The sequence below is a fragment of the Lissotriton helveticus genome, assembly GCF_964261635.1.
Source record: "Lissotriton helveticus chromosome 1_1 unlocalized genomic scaffold, aLisHel1.1 SUPER_1_unloc_11, whole genome shotgun sequence".
In the NCBI taxonomy this organism is placed as follows: Eukaryota; Metazoa; Chordata; class Amphibia; order Caudata; family Salamandridae; genus Lissotriton; species Lissotriton helveticus.
Genome location: NW_027611650.1, coordinates 1,324,118 through 1,339,533, shown reverse-complemented (window position 1 = coordinate 1,339,533; position 15,416 = coordinate 1,324,118). Strand labels below are relative to the sequence as shown.

General features: G+C 42.8%; 1 pseudogene across 1 annotated transcript; it reads left to right on the top strand.

Annotated features, from left to right (window-relative positions):
* Window positions 1-300: 300 nt before the first annotated feature.
* On the top strand, window positions 301-11,349 carry LOC144805480 (uncharacterized; annotated as a pseudogene). Its single transcript, XR_013605527.1, has 3 exons — window positions 301-367; window positions 1,376-1,428; window positions 4,502-11,349. The product of XR_013605527.1 is annotated as an uncharacterized LOC144805480 (transcript).
* The last annotated feature ends 4,067 nt before the right edge of the window (window positions 11,350-15,416 follow it).

The window sequence follows — 15,416 nt, the reverse complement described above, 5'->3', positions numbered from 1 at the left end:
TGTGTGTTCACTCGGACCATGTTCAGCAAGTGATCATGGTTCATTGTGTGTCCATTGCAGTGCAAGGTTTGGATTTGGAGGATGTTGTGTGTTGTGGGTTGGTCGTAGATACCAGAAGAATAAAAAGGTTACAAAAAATGTCTATTTAATCATGGACCAACAGTGCTTTACAATGGTTTTGCAGAGAATAAGAGTTTTCCTTTGTAAGTTAAGGACAGTTGTTTTGCAAGATGAGATGAAGTGTGATCTATATTTGATGCAAATAAGCTCTTGGTTGATGCAAATCTATACTTCCTTTCAAGGTATTCTGGGACGGGCCAGGTGGTGCGGCTGCCTCCCTTGGAGGAATAAACAATATAACTGTCAGGTAACGTTTCCTAGTGCCTTCTGTTTCCTTTTCTTCTATTTATTCTCAAGTCTCTCTCTGTGTCTCTCTCTCTGTTTTTTATCTCTCTTCAGCTTCAAGAATTTGACTCCCACTCCAGACCATTCTCTAGCTAGATAGCATATGATCTTAAAAAAATATAAAAAATACGTGGCTTTAACGTAGTCCTCTTCCTTATTTGTTTTTATGCTAGCTGTTTTAAGCGTGTTTCTGTACAAATGTTGGTATACTCCAGGGTCAGGCTATTTTATCTTCGGGTTCCTAAATTGTGTGATGTTTTTGTTATAGTTAACCTACTTGGTACAACCCTCCTTTCCCCCTTTCTCCTGTCACATTTGGAATGCTCTATCATCTGTTGGCCTGAAGGTATGGAAGCTAATAAGGAACTGTTGAACTCTTTCAGTGTATTCTCTTCATACCAGTTTTATTCTTTCTGCCTCTTACTTTAGGGCTCTTATAAATACTAAGGTTTATCTGGCAAAGCGTGCCGCCACACATGGTCGTTGTAGCATGTGGGCAGCCACCCCATGTTCCTGCAAACCTCCCCCATCAATTTTTGTGTTCCCACTAACCCTGGCACCCACCTGATGCAGCCACATTCTCAAGGAATATGAATGTGGTGGGGCCCTAGCGCAGGTCTGGGCCCTTCTCGGGTCGGGAGGCACTGGGCCATCAGCACGCTTGCCTCCCATGTTCCCAAGCCGTCCCTTGACTGTCGACACATTTGTCTCCTCTACACCCCATGATTCTATCCTCTCCTTGGTCTATACCTGCCCCATCCTTTCTCTCTAGATCTGACTTCCAGCTCTTTGCGTCCTCCCAGCCTGCCCTTTCCTGTCCTGTTTGTCACCCCCAGGGCCACACTGGGTCTCTTTGAGAAAGAGTGGAAGAGAGCCTCTTTTTTATTATTCTTCTGTTTCTGTAGTATTCGTCTTTTCTTATCCCATTTTAGTTTCCTTTCCCGTTATGCTGTTTTTTTTCTTTTTTTAGGTGTTGGGTGTCTGGGTCCTGTCAAAGGTGTGTGACAAGTTCCAGTCCACCAGGTAAGTCCTTATCCTCAACATAATTTGAAATGGTGTATTCCGCTGAGCCAACTGGACACAGCCTCAGTCTACGGTGGTGATCCAGGGGAAGAGGTGTAAAATTTGTGAGCTCAGATATAGGATACCCACCACATCGTAAACTCAGTCCTCAGCAACACAATTCACAATAACACAGAGTTTGGCCCATAGAAACTCTACAATTTATTCACAATCATAAGGTCCTCCGTATGAGCTAATAGGGACTCAGATAACTAGAGACGGAAAGCCACTCCTTTATGAGGACCTGTAATAATGAAGTGCCTAGGTAATAATATTCACACAATATTAATAAAATCCTCAATAAGTAAGGACAAACACATGGAATAGTTATCAAGTTATCTTTATCTAAACTTCAAGATTGAATGGTCAAAGCACAAACATACACTAGAATCGTTTAATAACGGTTATTCTTTTATATACAGGTAAATCACAGCACATCACAGCTCAGACCAAATTCATCGTCAAATAACACCTACTGTGGAAGGAAGAAAGAAAAAGAGAGAAAACATATTGCAAAATAGAACACGCAATTCGGAATCATACCAACTAAGAATTGGTTGTAGACTTATCAGGACACAAGGTGGACCCAGTAGAACGCTAGAGCACAGCGTGCAATAGCGGGAGTCATAAATTCTAAGGGTAGGCGAAGTTGGCGGAGTACCACTACGCAGAATTCTGCGGAGTTGAACAAAAACTCGGTGAAACTCCACTCCGTAACTCCGTCCCGTCTCATCCCAATTAATGAAACAGAAACCTCGCATACCTTTGGTAAAATAACAAGTAACTCTATCTTTACATGCTAAAATGCATATAGTCATCTCACAAAAGTGAAAATGAAAATGTAGCAAGCATGGGAGAGTTGATGATTTTGGGGTCCTCCCTAACCTAAGGAGAGAACTAAGCAGAAGCCTTAGACACAAAGAGCATATCAGGCTGAACGATTCAATGATGGTCCCATCCTCCTAGGACCAGCCCAAGCACAGTCAGTTATGGGCAAAATTACAATCCCAACCAAAGGCCCTGCAAAGCATTATGGGACGAGATTTTAGAGTGCAGTGAATAATATAGTATGCAATATCAAAACATTCCTCAAGCTGCATCTCTCCCGGCTGAGCTGAGAGCTAATAGTATAATACTCACTGCACTCTAGAATCTCGACCCATAATGCTTGGCTGGGCCTTTGGTTAGCATTGTATTTTTGCCCATAACTTTGCTTGGGGTGGTCCTTGGAGGATGGGACCCCCACTGAACCGTTCAGCATGATATGCTCTCTGTGTTCAAGGCATCTGCTTGGCCCTTCCCTAGGTTGGGGGGACCCCAAAATCATCACCTCATTGCCTGATATTTTTCGAAGATATATATTGTGAAACAGTTATATGCTTTTTAGCATGTAAAGGTAACGTTGTTTTATCAAAGGTTGTGGGTGTAGTTGCTAAGTCCCTACGTGGCAGAGTCAGAGTTTTTGCATGGACTCCATGTTTTCAATGTAATGCGTAACCTCCACTAGCGGACCTGAGTTCATTGCCCGCGGTTAATATATTCTTCCACTGAAAGATTTGGCCTGCTCAACTTCACCCGCCGGTAAAGTGCGGAGGTAACCAGGAGATTTCAGTTTAGGGAAAAATCAGAGTTCAGACCGACAGCAGGTCAGGCCCAGGATTTGTAAGGGAAAATAGCAGCGTGCCGTCCTTTTCCCAATGGGCAATTATGCCTCCAAACGATTTCAGTTCCTGCCCACAAAATAACTTCTAGGTAGTTTGCATGATTTCCATTGGTCAAAATCCTTAGTGTAACTGTGGTGTGATCGTTCTCTAACCCAAATCGTCTGGAACCCATATGTAATACCTTTGTTCAGTGGTCATTGTTCTTTTTTTTTTTTAGCCAGCGGTCATTGTTCTTTAAGAATGTGCAATATCACTTCCCTTCAGAAATAGTAAATACATTTGCAACTCAACGTTTCCACTCCACTCGCTCTCTCCTGAGCTTGCAACAAAGTCAATACAGTTTTATTCTATCAGAAAGGATGTCCATTTTTCAAACTGTAGGACAAAAACTTCAGGGATAATACTCATTGCTACTGTGCAATCAGGTCAACATTTTTAGTCTATTCGAAGGAAATAATGAAAGACAAAATACATTTTTGAGGCCTACATGGAAAACCACTAAATCACTATTTTCTAAAGAAAAAACATGCTAATGTTGAAAACATTAAAGAACTAGAGATGCATAAGAAATAATATAAAAACACCATGTCATTATACTGTGAAGCATAGCCTAATTACGTTTCATTAAGAAACATGCAAGCACTTTCTCTCGGATTTACATCTCAAAGAAAACATAAGCAGGTCTAATTTTACTTGAGAATTCTCATAATCATATTTTGTTTTAAAACTGCAGACTGCATTACTACCTTTCATATTATTTTCATAGCACATTAGTAGGTTTCTCTCTCTGTCATGAATGACTTAATCTCAAACCAGTTTGTGACCCTTCTGCATGCTTTTACGATGCAGTTTTAAACTCTCACGTGTTTCACGAGGCACACTGTTAGTCATGTTTCTTAAGTACGTATTATGTATTAGTATCACACCCAATGGTAAGGAATTGATCGACCAAAACACTCTTAATAAAATAATCACGCTCCACCAGTGGCATTTAAAGCAGTGATTACAACAAGGCAGATTCCTTTGTTCAATGAAATGTCCCTTCATGGATGCCTGAAATAAGGAATAGAAGAGTCCTTTAAATGGGCAGGGGAGTACACAACATCTGATAATTAATTAAAGGAGGTACAAATACCTTAGTGTGATGCCAGTCGTGATCACAGAAAGAGTAAATTGTTGGTGTTGGATGCTTCTAAGAATCTGTGTCATGATGCATGTGTAACTTATGTTTCTTTCTAAAGTATTCACTACTTTTGCTCTCACGACATTGAGTTTCAGTGTTCCCAAGGTCCCTGTCTATGCAGTATCCATGAACTGTTTTACCCCCTTGGAGTGCAACTCATTTATAATTTCTAACTCTATTTTTACAGGTCACTGAAGCAACAAAAAGAAAAAGAAATGTTGCAATGTTGGACACATTTCTAAAAAGGGTTATTTTGAGGAAAGTAGAAACATTCTAGATCTCTAAAAGAGAAAACAGTTCTATGCACCAGGAATGGTGAGGAATTTGGTGTGGAAGAAACCGCTGAATGTGAAAGTCTTTTATCGACATTCTTACAATCATTATTTGTTGTTGAACCCTTGAAGTACAATGACCAGGAACATTTGCCAAGATGTCAGTGTTTGGGATTGAATAACCTTTGAAATAATAACTGTACCCGCAAGTAAATTGAAAATCTACTGCAACTACTAATTATAAGAATATTTTAACTTAAAGAAAACATTTCACGATTGGTCAAGCAAAGAACATTGGCAACAACTGATCCTCACAGAGAGCACTTGGGAATAATCAGTGTTGCAAATTCTGTCTGATGATTTCTGAGAAATGCCATAGAGACCTAAGCCTCTTCCACCAAATCAGTATCCGTAGACGTGACGTGATGTGACAGAACTGTCAGGAAGGCTAATAACCTCAGGTAATACGAGCACGCTTATATCTCCGTCTCCTGTGATTCGGAGGAGAGAAAACCTTGTATTTCAAAAATAACTGAAAATGTTCTTCTCAGATGTCATTACAGCAAAGACACTAGACTAACATCTACAACATAGAAAGATTTTTCCCACCAACTCTGTCTCTTGGGTTGATCTATGTTGTTTCCAAGAGTGCCAGACCTCCAACGTTAATGGTGGGCCTCACCGGAATAGAAAGCTTAAAAAGGGCCAGTGTTACACTATTGATAATTCGTAAACTACCCCAGCATCTTTTAATCCCAGTTCATTACTTGTATAAAAATTTACCTCACTTGTAAGTACTAATCCTCAAAGACCCTGTCAGTGCTTTTAAAACTAAATTAAATGTGATAAACTGCAGTCAGAATGAGCTTAATTCTACTTGAGAGAATCCTTGCGGGCATAACTTGTAGTAAATGAATCCATGAGGGGCAACTTAATAAAAATAAGGGGCCCCTCAGTGAAAGTTTATAAGACAAGTTAGATAGGCTGGCTTCAAAGGTAAGAACATTGATCTCCAAATAAAAACTATAATTAGTTAAATGCAAATGTGAAGAAGAGCTTCGGCAGTGATGTTTAGAAGTTAATGTTGAGTTTTAACATAAACAAGTACATATTCAGATTCAGTCTTAAGATGGCATGTATCCAGGAACAACCCCAACTTGTAGATACAAAAAAATTGAATAAGACCAATGAATGTGATAACAGCTTTAGTTATCAATGCCACCTCACTAAACACAAGAGAACTCACACTGGACTAAAACTGTATAAGTGTCCTGAATGCCAGAAAGGCTTCAGTTGGAAAAGCGATCTCATTCAACATGTGAGAATCCACACTGGGTGCAAACCTTATCAGTGCAATGAAAGCCAAAGAAGCTTTCATTTTTTAAGCATGCTCACTCAACACAAGAGAATCCACACTGGGCAAAAACCTTATCAGTGCACTAAGTGCCTGAAGTGCTTTCGTCAGAAAGTCCATCTCATTCAACATGAAATATCTCATACTGGGCTCAAACCGTATCAGTGTTCTGAATGCTGTAAAAGCTTCAGTCAGAAATCTACTCTCTCACAACATGCGGTAATTCACACTGGGCAAAACATTATCAGTGCTCTGAATGCTGTAAAAGCTTCAGTCGGAAATTCAGCCTTACTTTACATGAAAGGACCCACACGGAGCAAAAACCTCTTCAGTGCTCTGAATACAGGAAAAGCTTCAGTCAGAAATCTGGTCTCACAAGTCATGAGAGAACTCACACTGTACTAAAACCGTATCAGTGCTCTGAATGCTTGAAAAGCTTCAGTCAGAAATCTGGTCTCACTCAACATGAGAAAACTCACACTGGACTAAAACCGTTCCAGTGCTCTGAATGCTGCAAAAGCTTCAGTTGGAAATCTAGTCTCGCTCTTCATGAAAGAACTCACACTGGACAAAAACCTTATCAGTGCTCTGAATGCTGGAAAAGCTTCAGTCAGATATCTGGTCTCAGTCAACATGAGAAAACTCACACTGGACTAAAACCGTTTCAGTGCTCTGAATGCTGCAAAAGCTTCAGTCGGAAATCTGGTCTCATTCAACATGAGAAAACTCACACTGGACTAAAACCGTTTCAGTGCTCTGAATGCTGCAAAAGCTTCAGTCGGAAATCTGGTCTCGCTCTTCATGAAAGAACTCACACTGGACAAAAACCTTATCAGTGCTCTGAATGCTGGAAAAGCTTCAGTCAGAAATCTAGTCTCGCTCTTCATGAGAAAACTCACACTGGACTAAAACCATATAAGTGCTCAGAGTGCCAACAAAGCTTCAGTTGTGAGGCCAATCTCATTCAACATGAGCGCATACACACTGGGCAAAAACCTTATCAGTGCTCTGAATGCTGGAAAAGCTTCAGGCACAAATATGGTCTCACTCAACATGAAAGAACTCACACTGGACTAAAACCGTATCAGTGCTCTGAATGCCAGAAAACTTCAGACAGAAAATAGCTCTCACTTTCCATGAGAGAACCCACACGGGGTACACACCTTATCAGTGCTCTGAATGCTTGAAAAGCTACAGTCAGAAATCTGGTCTCACTCACCATGAGCAAACTCACACTGGACTAAAACCGTATAAGTGCTCAGAATGCCAACAAAGCTTCAGTTGTAAGGTCAATCTCATTCAACATGAGCGCATACACACTGGGCAAAAACCTTATCAGTGCTCTGAATGCTGGAAAAGCTTCAGTCACAAATATGGTCTCACTCAACATGAAAGAACTCACACTGGACTAAAACCGTATCAGTGCTCTGAATGCTGGAAAAGCTTCAGTCACAAATATGGTCTCACTCAACATGAAAGAACTCACACTGGACTAAAACCGTATCAGTGCTCTGAATGCCAGAAAAGCTTCAGACAGAAAATATCTCTCACTCTCCATGGGAGAACCCACACAGGGCACACACGTTATCAGTGCTCTGAATGCTGCAAAAGCTTCAGTCAGAAATCTGGTCTCACTAAACATGAGAAAACTCACACTGGGCAAAACCTTGTTATTGGTCTAAATGCCAGGGAAGCATCTGCTGGAGACTCAGTTTGATTCAACATGAGAAAATCCACAAGGAGAAAAAAAACAATCAGTGCTCTCAGTGTGACAAAAACTTCAGTTATAAAAGCAACCTCTCTACATGACAGAGACAATGTGGGAAAGTAAAAGGTGCTCTGAGGAGGAGCTTTCAGCATTGCAAAACCTTCACATTAAGCAGCCACAAAGACATCAATCAATTTATCGTCCAACAAACTGTTTACTGAGAAAAGCGCTCAGTGAGGGATAGAAATTTGTGAATTAACCTCATTCCTTAGTAACTATTTGTGGCCTCATCCCATTCAGTGTATTTTGCTCCCTGAGTGTTTATAAGCAATGACTGACCCACCAAGTCCATTTGATCCTGAACTTTGAGGCCACGCCCCCAAGGATCTGGAATTCAAGTAACCTCAAACTATATCCAGCCTTAATGAGCCTCAGCAGGTGCCTGCGGCAGGAGTCCCTTTGTTGTAGGAATCTATGGGACCAACGTCTGTTCATGCCTATGCAATTTGTGACTGATTATTGAAAAAAACTAAAAGTGATGGAAGGACAGGTCATTAATCTCAGCAACATCCCACCACATCATTCTCCAGTCTCTGTGCCACTAAAGACAAGACCAACGATATGCAAACCATTCCTGTCACCACCCTAAATAGTCCTAATGACTTCAGTTCCAAGGGGACATGGCCTCGTATTACAAAGATTCGCTTTAGCAGCCTCTTTCCATGTCCTTTTTTGTTACGAATGGAACCTGCTTCCCATCTGCTGAGGACAGTTTACCAAGCTTTAGAATCACATCAGACATACCCAAGAGAGTCTCACAGATAATCTGAGTTGTACATCGTTAGTACTACTAAAGAACTACAATATGCTATTCACAAACTACGTGAGGTTGTTCTGCCTCCCCTATCTTTTTCTGTGTGAAGTTGTCTGCCCCGACTTCATAGTTTCCGCACATGTTAGTCTAGTTTTTAGAAGTAAATGTGGAAGGGACAGAGGGAGTGGCTGTAAAATGGGAAATACTTATGAATACAGGGGAGGGGTTAAGGTAGGAGTAAGGAGGCGTATAGGGAGGGGTTTAGGGAAGGACAGGCACTCACCCACTAAAGAGTAAGCCCATTGCTGTTTACAAACCACAACTCTAAAGTCACTAAGCCATAATGTCCCTAAAACAATCGTAAATGTACTTGTGCTCAGAGCGGGAGTAAGTCCAACATCACACATGTCCATCCACTCGAACTGCAGTACACACCCATAAATAATAATGGCGGTAGGGAAATAAAAAAAACCCCATAGGAAATAATGATAAATTAAATATTTAAAACTAGTTTAAAGAAATTTAAATAAATGTCATTTAATGATAAAAATATCTAAAAGAAAACAGTTCATTGTTTTAATAACTTTTTAAAATGTAAACACTAATATAACATTTCTTATTAGTAAAGTCTAATTACATGTGTTAAAATTAATTCTCTACAGCACATTTAATAATTATTAATACATAATCAAAATTTTACTTTAGGTGGGAAACCTTTAACTTAATCTTGAGAAAAAATATAATCTTTAATATGTTCAACTAGGTTGGAGCTCTCCCTGTATAAAAATATATGGACTATTTTGAAAGTTTTTTAAACTTAAAAAATAAATCTTTTTAGGTTAAATATTATTGTAAATTAATTGTATAAACTTTACCTGTAGAAAAAAATGCTTCAACACTATTAACTTGTATTTTAATTAAATATTTAATTGATTTTAAATGTGTTAAAACTTTTTTTTAAAGATTTGTTAAAAAAATCCCACCAAATGTAAAATCACTGTATTTTCTTATTATGTACTAAATTGCCTTACGTACCTCTGTTCAGATGGGACACAGACTTCCAAAAAGTTTTGTATAGAATTAATTGATTTTTTTTTTAAAAGACAAAATACATTATAGTAATTTATCTTTATTTCATATGAGGTTCTATTTTTGGGTCTCAGGTAGACAGTGCTTGCGCTGTCTCAAAGAGACATGTTTATCTCCGTTATGGGCTTCAGCCCACCCACAGACTTACCATTTGCTGGCTCCACCATTGATCTGATAATATTTATCCCCATTTGTCCAAGGCATGCATTCGTTTATCTCTACCTGCGTTTAGCCCTCCCTGAGAGCATGGCCCAATTACTACTATCCATCCCCAGCTGCCATTTTAGCATTTGTTATCAGTGCTACTTTTTCCTTTCATTTTGAGCACTTGAGACGAGCGCTCGTGGTTTATGGAACACCACTGCAAACAGGGATGAAAATCTTGTTCTTATCTCATAACATTTGCTGTCCATTCAAACATCGAGATCAAATGTCAGATGCTGTCTTATCTGTTAACTGCTCTCATATACAATGGCTCCGACCTGTGTTCTGCCGCTGTCCCTCTTAATAATAATACTGAAGTTTGTATAGCGGAAACTGCTACCTCACAAGGAGGTGTCCCGGCGCTATTTTAAGCATCAAGATAAACTGAGTGGTAAAAAAAGCAACAAAAAAAAGATTACTTGTTAAAAAGCCATGTCTTTAGCTGTGTCCTAAAGACGGGCTCTGAATTTGCATTGCGAATAGAAAGTGGTAGGGCATTCCACAGTTTTGCAGTTCTTGCCGAAAAGGCTCTACCCCCGAGGCGAGACTTTGCGAATCAGGGGACAGAGAGCAGGTTCCGAGTATTCGAGCGCAGTGACGGTACCTGCCTATAGCAGGGAAATCTTAATTTAAGATAATTATGTCCCTTACACCGTTTTCTGCGCCCCACCCCCACGCCATCAGTGCATTTGCTCCTCACAATGCACATAATAACTGAAGACTGAGATCAATTGTCCGATGCTGTCTCATCTGCTGACTACTTTACCTTAAACGAAGTGCAGCACGAGGAAAACAAAGGAACAAAACTTGTGCAGCTGTCCCCAGCACAGCGAGAGAAACCCTGCTACCATATTTACTACTTTCTCAGAAAATCGCCCCATAATGTCTTTTCATTTCCTTGCTGTTTAAACACTTTTTTGGCCCATCTCTGCTTGTGGTGGTCCCAGTATGACGAGACCACCACCAAAAAGTCAACACAACGCAGCCTTTCTTTTAAAGGTACTGTCAGAGTCATCACCCTAAGTTAGCGGGACTCCAAAATGATCACCTCCCCGGGATTTTCGTTTCTTTTTGAGCTCTCCCACAGCTGTAGCTTTTACTCTACAGCCGGTAGTGTTTCAACCTCTAGGGACCACATGTATGGTAATTTAATGGCATTTAATCAGACCTGGAAGGCCTGGAAATCCACAAATGTGATGTAGATCTTATGCCCTTTAGGGGCTGACTATATGGTTGCAATGCAATGCTTTTTCAATGTGATGCCCTCAATGGGTTGTTTTTATATCAAACCCTTGAAAGAATAGACAAACACAAGGTTAATTACTGATACATTCTTAATGGGGTTACCATTATGATTGCAAATGTTTTATTGCTTATCACAGTAATGTTAATGATTTTTGCAAAAGGTATGTGTTTATTACAAAACAAATGATTGAATAAATGTGAGATGTTTGGGTGACCCTCTAAGGGGTCCCCAGTGATTACGCAATGGCATCTATGGTATGTTACATTTGCCAATGTACATATTTGTAAACTATTGTGTAGTATTTAGTAGTGTGTGTAATAAATATACTTCTCCTTATTCTAAAGAAAATGTACTGACTGGACAATCAGTTATTGGGTGTTGTCATTGCGTGCCAGTGATTGGTGATTACTAGCCCACACCACCTCCCTTGAGTAGGCCTTGGACTGCTCCGCCAGCTAACCTGTGAGAAGCAAGCGCTACAATGGGGTGTTTGGTTCCCAGTGAAGATAGTTGTGGACAAATCTTTAGATAAGCCTGACTGCTCTGTCCCAAGTTACCGGAAGGTGTGCACGTGTTATCTTTTAGTGTGTATCTAGCTTACCCTGTAGAGAGCAGTGGTTCCTGCCTCGTCTGGGTGCATACCTCAGCCAAATAGAAATCCCATTTTTAACATTCTATCAACCACCTTAAATCAGCTATTTAGGGTCAACGAGCCTCTTACAGAACATTTCATATAACATGAATATCAACATTTCAGAGCAGGTTGAAGCCACACCAGCAGATCTTTGAGCACAGCAACATCATAGCAAGTGAACATTACATGGTCTTTGAGTCAGTGACCTCACATAACCTTTGACCAAGTGACATCGCAGAGAATGACATCACATGGTGTTTCTTATACATTTCAGTCCCTTACTGCATGTGGTCTGTAATTGGTGAGCTATTTATAGCACCAAATAAAATACAATTCTACTGAGTCTGAATTTGTAAAGTGTGATAAATGCAATTCAGTGTACAGATTGTTTCATACCATGTTTGTTACACACATTTTCAAATTAGGAGAAGGTGAAAAATCCTTAGCTAAAAGACACTCACATTGAAACGCCTGTAGCTGTCGAATTGCCGAGACCTATTGGATTTGTCAATGCTTGTTAGGTCTCTGCCTCCATTATTTTCTAAGGGAGGGCGTTGCATTACCAGTGGTTGGCAGTGCGTGGTGCTGCATTTTCTATTGCTCCACTTTGGATGCAGTACGTTACATTTGTAAATATGACTCCACCTCCTTTTAAGCGTGTGCAGGCGTGCAAGTCCACACTTTTGAATAGGGGAGTCCGAATCACGACGCCCTGAACCCTGCTGCTGGTCCCTGGCCCATAACGCACTCTGCACTTTATTGAGAGTCCATGGAGGGGCTTTAAAAGCATTGTGGCAGTCCCACAGCGTGGGAGACCGAATCACGACACCCTGAACCCTGCTGCTGGTCCCTGGCCCATAACGCACTCTGCACTTTATTGAGAGTCCATGGAGGGGCTTTAAAAGCATTGTGGCAGTCCCACAGCGTGGGAGGCCGAATCACGACGCCCTGAACCCTGCTGCTGGCCCCTGGCCCATAACGCACTCTGCACTTTATTGAGAGTCCATGGAGGGGCTTTAAAAGCATTGTAGCAGTCCCACAGCGTGGGAGGCCGAATCACGACGCCCTGAACCCTGCTGCTGGTCCCTGGCCCATAACGCACTCTGCACTTTATTGAGAGTCCATGGAGGGGCTTTAAAAGCATTGTAGCAGTCCCACAGCGTGGGAGGCCGAATCACGACGCCCTGAACCCTGCTGCTGGTCCCTGGCCCATAACGCACTCTGCACTTTATTGAGAGTCCATGGAGGGGCTTTAAAAGCATTGTGGCAGTCCCACAGCGTGGGAGACCGAATCACGACACCCTGAACCCTGCTGCTGGCCCCTGGCCCATAACGCACTCTGCACTTTATTGAGAGTCCATGGAGGGGCTTTAAAAGCATTGTGGCAGTCCCACAGCGTGGGAGGCCGAATCACGACGCCCTGAACCCTGCTGCTGGTCCCTGGCCCATAACGCACTCTGCACTTTATTGAGAGTCCATGGAGGGGCTTTAAAAGCATTGTGGCAGTCCCACAGCGTGGGAGGCCGAATCACGACACCCTGAACCCTGCTGCTGGTCCCTGGCCCATAACGCACTCTGCACTTTATTGAGAGTCCATGGAGGGGCTTTAAAAGCATTGTGGCAGTCCCACAGCGTGGGAGGCCGAATCACGACGCCCTGAACCCTGCTGCTGGTCCCTGGCCCATAACGCACTCTGCACTTTATTGAGAGTCCATGGAGGGGCTTTAAAAGCATTGTGGCAGTCCCACAGCGTGGGAGACCGAATCACGACGCCCTGAACCCTGCTGCTGGTCCCTGGCCCATAACGCACTCTGCACTTTATTGAGAGTCCATGGAGGGGCGTTAAAAGCATTGTGGCAGTCCCACAGCGTGGGAGGCCGAATCACGACGCCCTGAACCCTGCTGCTGGTCCCTGGCCCATAACGCACTCTGCACTTTATTGAGAGTCCATGGAGGGGCTTTAAAAGCATTGTGGCAGTCCCACAGCGTGGGAGGCCGAATCACGACGCCCTGAACCCTGCTGCTGGTCCCTGGCCCATAACGCACTCTGCACTTTATTGAGAGTCCATGGAGGGGCTTTAAAAGCATTGTGGCAGTCCCACAGCGTGGGAGGCCGAATCACGACGCCCTGAACCCTGCTGCAGGTCCCTGGCCCATAACGCACTCTGCACTTTATTGAGAGTCCATGGATGGGCTTTAAAAGCATTGTGGCAGTCCCACAGCGTGGGAGACCGAATCACGACGCCCTGAACCCTGCTGCTGGTCCCTGGCCCATAACGCACTCTGCACTTTATTGAGAGTCCATGGAGGGGCTTTAAAAGCATTGTGGCAGTCCCACAGCGTGGGAGACCGAATCACGACGCCCTGAACCCTGCTGCTGGTCCCTGGCCCATAACGCACTCTGCACTTTATTGAGAGTCCATGGAGGGGCTTTAAAAGCATTGTGGCAGTCCCACAGCGTGGGAGACCGAATCACGACACCCTGACCCCTGTTTCTGACCCCTGGCCCATAAGGCACTCTGCACTTTAATGAGAGTCCATGGAGGGGCTTTAAAAGCATTGTGGCAGTCCCACAGCGTGGGAGACCGAATCACGACGCCCTGAACCCTGCTGCTGGTCCCTGGCCCATAACGCACTCTGCACTTTATTGAGAGTCCATGGAGGGGCTTTAAAAGCATTGTGGCAGTCCCACAGCGTGGGAGGCCGAATCACGACGCCCTGAACCCTGCTGCTGGTCCCTGGCCCATAAGGCACTCTGCACTTTATTGAGAGTCCATGGAGGGGCTTTAAAAGCATTGTGGCAGTCCTACAGCGTGGGAGACCGAATCACGACGCCCTGAACCCTGTTTCTGACCCCTGGCCCATAAGGCACTCTGCACTTTAATGAGAGTCCATGGAGGGGCTTTAAAAGCATTGTCGCGTTCCCGCAGCATCGAAGCGCGTGGGGCGTGCCCGGGTCAAGACCGGGCCAAGATGGGCCAGGCTTTGCCCGTCATAGACCATCAGAGGCCGGTTGGACTGCTATTTTCTTTTATCGGATTGTGTTTGGGGATCTCGATTTTCCTTTCTGTTTGCAAGGACACAGTAAAATAATGGGTAAAAGGAAGACAGGCTTCACACCCACTATCGCCCCAAGAGTGGGAGGACTAAAATCCTTGATGACCTATTTGACTGGTGCAATGGGGACCATTGAGGAACAAATAAATACAGTTCTAGAGACTCTTACCCAAGCAGGTTGGGTACGCTAACTGCAAGTAATACATGTGTTAGTTCCCTATATAAATCTCTTACTGGAGTATGTGATGGGTAAGCCAGGTGTCACAAGCGCGGAGATACTCCTTCTGGAGTTTATTCATAGCACTATACAAGCACGCAAATAAATAAATAAATAAGCTGCCCAGGGCGTTGAGGATGGGTGCATACAGGAGACATCAGATTATATATTTGTGAGTGACCCAGAGGATGATCCCCAACCATCCTCGAAACGTAGTAAGAACCCTGATGTATCTGTGGGGGTACAATCAGTAAACCATGCTGGGAAGTGTCCTGTGAGCCTAAGTAAAATGACGGTATCTAAGAAAAGGAGAAATACTGGTAAACAATTAAAAACAGGCGAACCTAGAAGGTCTGTTAGCTCAGGGAGACCCACCGTGAACATGCTAACTGAGGGTCAAACGCTTGAAATTGATGAAATTACGAGGAAAATTGATGATTTATATAATTATGTGATTGGTGCTTTGGGGGAATTAATAGTGAGAGTGGCTGTTATAGAGGGATGATT